The 6,069-nt window shown below is 49.5% G+C and overlaps 1 long non-coding RNA gene across 1 annotated transcript; it reads left to right on the top strand.

Moving 5' to 3' along the window:
- The first annotated feature begins 70 nt into the window (after nt 1-70).
- On the top strand, nt 71-3,821 carry LOC146543131 (uncharacterized). Its single transcript, XR_014887359.1, has 2 exons — nt 71-673; nt 1,009-3,821. It is a non-coding gene; the product is annotated as an uncharacterized LOC146543131 (long non-coding RNA).
- The last annotated feature ends 2,248 nt before the right edge of the window (nt 3,822-6,069 follow it).

Here is a 6,069-nt window from a genome sequence, read left to right as displayed (position 1 = left end):
GGCAGCCCGCCGCTGCCGGGCCGGGGCTGGCAACGCTCGGGACCGCGCGCGCGCGCATGCGCCCGCCTCGATGCGCGCTCCCGCCGCCCGCCTCCCGCCCGGACGCGGCGGCGCGCTCGGCGAGAAGAAAGGCGGGGTTTGGTGCCGGCCGGCACCGCGCAGGCGCCGCGATGAGGGCCGGGCCGACCGCGGGGCCTCGCTTGGCGACCGTTACCACGGCGTTACCACGGCGACGGGGAGCGCGGCAATGCGGGATCCGCGGCGGCCTCGGGGCTGCTGCGGGGAACCGAGGCGTCGCTCCCGACGAGGGACGGGCGGAGCTCCGCCGCCCCGCTGCTGCCGCACGGCTGGCTGTGGCGCTGAGCGGCCGCACGGCTGCGAGCCCGGCTCTGCGAGGGCGTCGAGGAAAGCGAGGGCGGCCCGCGCCGCCGTGTGCGCGGCGGGTGTGTGGGGAAGGACCGAGCCGTGTGATGGAGGAGCCCCGGCTGAAGGATCCGCGTTGTCAGACGCACAAAGCGGGGCTCTGCGGCCTGCAGTGCTCACCCCGTGCCCACGCAGCGCCTGCGCCGCACGGCTGATTTCCTCCCTGCCTCCCTTATTGCACAGAAATGCATATAAATGGCAAAGAATTTCCAGCTCTCCGTTGTGAATCGTTAACCGGGAAACCCTCCAGGTACACACGAACTGCTGCAGCGCTGCAGTCAGATGTTTGCTTCGTCCTGTGAAGGATGCACCTCTCCCTCACCAGCCAGCCCCACAGACACCTGTGGGAACCATTTGTGTTGCAGCTCCCTGATGCTTCTCCTCAGGTTATTAGGAACAGCCTCCCCCAGGGCTCGATCTGCTGCTATCTGCTCCTGATCAAAGGATGCCAGAGGTGGTTTCCAGGCAGAAGACTGGCTTACGCAGCCCGTGCATTCCACAGCAAATAATTTGTGTCATGATGAACAGCAAGAAATGTCTGACAGGCATAAAACAGTGATTTTTTTTTTTTCTTTTTGGCTGTAGGTAAACCATCACAACCACCACAGAGCCCTTCTCCGGGGTGCCCTGCAGACACTGCTGCCCAGTAGCCACCCTATGAAAGCTCACAGATACCTGCTGGAAGCAGCAAGCTCACCCTGCATGGTGACCCTGCAGATTAACTGACCTGATGAGGTTCACTGATGGCAGCGGGGCTTAGCTGAAAAGTGAAGTTACATGATTAAGAGGTTTGAGTCTCTAATGCACACACTGGATCGATGAATTATCTTAATAGCTATCTTGTGAAAATGTGATGATAAGCTTGGCCACACACGGTGACAGCAGACTGACTTCTTCCCACCTAACTTTTCGCTATGAATCTCATGCGTTATCTTTTGGAAGACGCACATTTCAAATTCTTGATTAACTTGGATCAGTCTTAAGATTCAGCACTCATTTCCCTGTATCTTTTCAAAGTGCAAGGCAACCTATTTCATGTCATCAGGAAGTATGATCTAGTGTCCAAAGGTTATCCCAGCCTACTTAATTGCAAGATTGCATGCAATTAAAGTGGATGTCCCTTGCAAACAACTTGCTTGTTGTTTTATAATCCCTGAAGAGTTTGGTTTTCAACACAAATTTTTTTAAACCAGGCTGTCAATTTATGACGTTACCATTATAACAAGCTGCTGTTGTTTTCAGATTAAGTATTAAGGCCCAATCCAAATCCCCTTAAACTCAAGAAGAATGTTTTCATTTATGTAGTGGATTGGGCTGCAGAAACAGAACGGCCCTTAGACTCAGCAGGTGACCTGTATGTGAGGGTGAAGACACACACTGGGAGAAAACTGCCCTACTTTTTCCTCTGATATATTTTTGCTACAGATGAAGAATGGATCTGGTTGTTAAACCGGTCAGAAACACTTAAAAACAAATTATGATTTGCAGATTCTCCTGCAAAACAAGTATTACTAAGACACCTGAAACTCTGAATAAAAAAAAAAAAGTGGAAATGTTTGGGTCAAGAAAATGAACACTGTGGGAAAAGAGCATGAAGGAAGTCTAGGGATAAAGAAAATGCCATCCTTTTACAGGCTACAGCTGAACTTAAAACCTTGACTATATTATCTACCTTTCTACCCCTTTGGTTTTTACAGTGCTGTCTTTTGGATTTACATTTATGAATCACTGTCTTCCAGAGATGAGAAATATGCTGTGACTTCTTCCTTCATGGTAATACCTTGTGTAACTCTGCTACTTTAGGGCATTTGTGTGTCCTGAAGCAAAAGCTGAATTTGACGTTTGGGGGAACTTTGTAGTTTAAGAACTCTTAACATCAGCATCCTCAAAATTGTCCTGGAGATAAAAAAGCCTGCACTAAAAATGGGAGGATCCTCAGTAGATTGCTAAATAGGTTTGCTTTTTCCAAGCGAAAATAAATGACTCCCCAGTTCAATAGCAGCAAATTCATCTTTAATTTGCACACCACTTGTTTCTTTCCTGTACTCCATATAAAAGATTCTTTAAGGCTTTGGGAAAATGTGAACACGTTGCTTTTCTATATGAAATAATTTTCCTGTTAGAGCATTCTCCTGGATCCCTTCACCATTCCGAGTGGGTGTACGTGTGAACCGACAAATACTGCACAGCCTGTCTTCCAGCAGAACTCTGAGATTAATTAGTAGGAGGTAATACCTTTGACAAATTACCATTTTCAAGCACAACACCTATTATATGTAACAAAGCTAACCCTTGTGCTTGTTTTTTACTTTACTGGAAGAATGCCTAGGATTTCAGTTTCTTCTACCATGTTTCATTTATCAATATGAGAGATCAAAACAAAATATCAGTCCCTTGTCATCCCAAGGACATCAGATTATATTGTAAAAAATAAATATGTATTGTTTGTAGAAATATAAATCTGCTGTGCACTGGGATTGTATAGGTTAGGGATACTTCCTTGGGATGGAATCAAGAGCTGACCCATCGGTGGCACTAATTAGCAGTAGCACCTTCCAGTTCGAAAGGCCAAGAGTGAATTGGAATTCTCCCTCAGCACTGCAAAAAGCACCTTCAGATGAAGGAAAGAGCACATCTGCAGGACACTGCATGGACATCCTATGCTTCACTGTCTCCCTGTAGCTATTTATGGAGGGAGGACACAGCGGAATGTCTCTACCAGACAGGTAATGCTCCAGTTAAACCAGGGCAAAAAGAATCACAACTTGGGAATTTCAATACAGTGGGAAGCTTGTCTGTATCATACACAGCTCGACTCCTGCTCAGTTTACTTTCCTCTGTTAGGACTCAGCACACTTTCCAAAGGTTACTAATATCCCGTATTTCACTTCCTTCCTTCTTTTCCCCAGGAAAAGCACACTTAGCAGAAAAGAGACTTTCCCTCCACCAGCTCATTAAAAATTGCCTGCAATCAAGCCAGGTTTACCATACCCTGCGTATAAACACCATAAAGCTTGGTTCGCTGCAGGCAGCGCAGCCACTGAGCAAACAGGGAGAAACCACGTTGCTCTGGTTTATGCAGTACACTCTCTTCCTTCCAGCTGGTTTATAACCCACATCCCACAGGGACCAAGCTGCCAGTGTGCTTGTTAGCGTTGCTGTGGAGCGCTCACCATCCACCCAGCCACAGCACAGGAGTGGGTGGCTCTGCTGGAAGAGCTTCACCTCTCTCTTGCCTTTTGCTTGGCTCTTGCATGTACTCCCAGGAGCAGCAAGAGAAGAAGGCTGAAGAAATCGAGTCTCGGGTCCCAGCACACACCACAAAGGTGTTCTGTTTTGTGGTTTAAAAAAGTTGTCTTACTCTGAATTCGCTAAGTAAACAAAGATGTGGTCAAAAACTGTCTCATGAATGAATGAAGCCAGGATAATGTAACCTGAGGATGAAATGAGGGAATGGGCAGAACCCCATTCAGTTGCTGCTCTAACAGTTTCAAAATGCCTTTTTCTCCCTGGGACAAAATAGATCCCCATGACAGTGCATCATGTATTCAACCTTTAGAAGAGGGAGCAGAGCATTATTCTTAGCAAAAGAGCAGTCACTTCAGCATAATTAACGACGACACAGGAACAGTTTCTATGGCATAATGCAGTTATCAGTAATTACTTATATTCAGTTCTGTAATCATAAAGAATGTGCAACACAAGAGTTGTGTGCTTTGGGGAACCACACACAATGTGTAATATTTTTCATGTAAATAAGGAAAACCAATTAATTCCAGACCACAATACTGTATTTCATTCATTCAGCTTTTGAAGGTAACATGTATGGAGTTGAGCTGTTATGATGATGGGGTGCAATGCCTATTCAGCTCTTTTTCCCGGACGCAGCTCCCAGTTTACCAAGCTTGCAGGGCTCCTTCCTCACCTGGCAGCCCTGTCCTTCCCTCTGCTCCTGTCTGCAGACGTGCCAAAACAAACCTGAACTGCCTCCCGCCCTTGGGTCCCTGCCAGCTTGCACATGTTGCACTTTAATGCTCTTAAATCTGTAGCTATAGAAATATGTTAATGTGAAAATTAGTCAGAGCAATTGAAACATCTCAATCCTGCTTATCCAGGCCCTACTTACAGCAAGAACTTTATGACCATAAAACTCTAACCTGAGCAGAAAGCAAAGCCAGGGTGGCACCCGTGAGCACCCCAGCATGGCACAGAACAGCTGAGCAGTGGGGCAGCACTCCCCAGCAGGGATGAGATGCCCAGGGATGTACAACACGTCCCCTCACTGTGGGGCTCACAGGGTTGTCAGCACGCCCTGGGATGCCCTGAGCAAGGCAGCACCTTTAGTCACGTACAAAGGATTTGACACATGCCAGGGATTACAGAAACAAACTTCCTAACAGCACGGCTCTGAACAGATGGGGACAGGTTGAAGCATGAATCTGCTGTTCCCACTATGTCTGACCAATGCCACTGACACAGTCCCCATGCAGACCCCAACCCTGTGCCTCTCTGCCCTGTGCTGGCTCCCCTTGCTCTGGGACTGGCTGAAAGCATTGCTGGGAATTGGGGTCACGAGCCCCTGGGGCTGCCAGGAGCACATCGAGGGGGTCGTACTGCAGAGGGCAACCTCAGGTGATGTCCCTAAGGTGTCCTTCCTGTCCTGCTGGGAGACAGCCTCTGTAGGACCCTGTCAATGCCCTACAGCCAGCACAACCCCCGGCGGCGCTGACTTACCGCTGGCATCCGCTGGCATCCCGTCAGCCTCAGTGGTGGCAGAGGGCCATGGGCAGCAGCTCGCAGTGTGGCAGCCCATGGCAGGGTGGGGGGCTCAGTGCCGGGGGGGAGCTCGGCCGCCTCTGCTCCCCAGGCAGGGCAGCAGCATCCCCACGCTCTCCAGCATCACTGCATCACCATGGCAACACAGGATGACTCATCAGGTACCAGTGACATCAGAGGAGGGAACTGGGGTTGAATGATCCCAGTTTGGTTTTGCTCATTAGAGCTGGAACGCTTTGTCCAAGGAAAGAGCTCCAATTCAGGCCAGCCAGAGGAGCAGCATTTCAGCCGTATTGGCTGTGCTGCTGGTCCCAGCGTGCACCCGCCTGCAAGAGTGGTAGCTGGAGCCTCCTATTGTATAGCCTTTATCTATTTTCTTGTAGTGACTTAAACAAGCACCAGATGAAATGACTTTACAGCAGGATACCCTGCTGCTGGGACCTGCATCACCAGTAGCACTGCTCCCTGCAGCAGCCTGCTGTGGACCAGGCTGCGGTGGGGGGCAGCAGGACAGGGCCAGACACGGCTCTGATGCTTCATAGAACAGAGCTATTTCAGAAAAGCAATAAATTAAAGCACTTCCTTGCTTTGTGCTTGAGTGCAATGCTCAGCGCTGAGACGTCCCCACTGAGCACTGACCTATTGCTGTGAGTGAGCATCTGCAGCTCCGCAGCACCTGACTCGCTAAGAGGAGCCCTGAAGAGGCCTTGCTTGGAAGCTGCTGAGAAACAGTTACCTCAGCACAGATGGGGGCTGGTTCAGGCATCACCACCAGCAAACTCTCCGTATCTGGACATTTTTTCAGCATGTTTTGGTAGTACCTGTGCTCTGTGGGGATTCATTATGCAATACAGCACTCACACTTTGTTA

This window comes from Meleagris gallopavo, chromosome 19 (genome assembly GCF_905368555.1).
Source record: "Meleagris gallopavo chromosome 19, MGAL_WU_HG_1.1, whole genome shotgun sequence".
NCBI lineage: Eukaryota > Metazoa > Chordata > Aves > Galliformes > Phasianidae > Meleagris > Meleagris gallopavo.
Note: the sequence above shows the minus strand (reverse complement) of the source record. Positions and strands in the feature narration are given on the sequence as shown.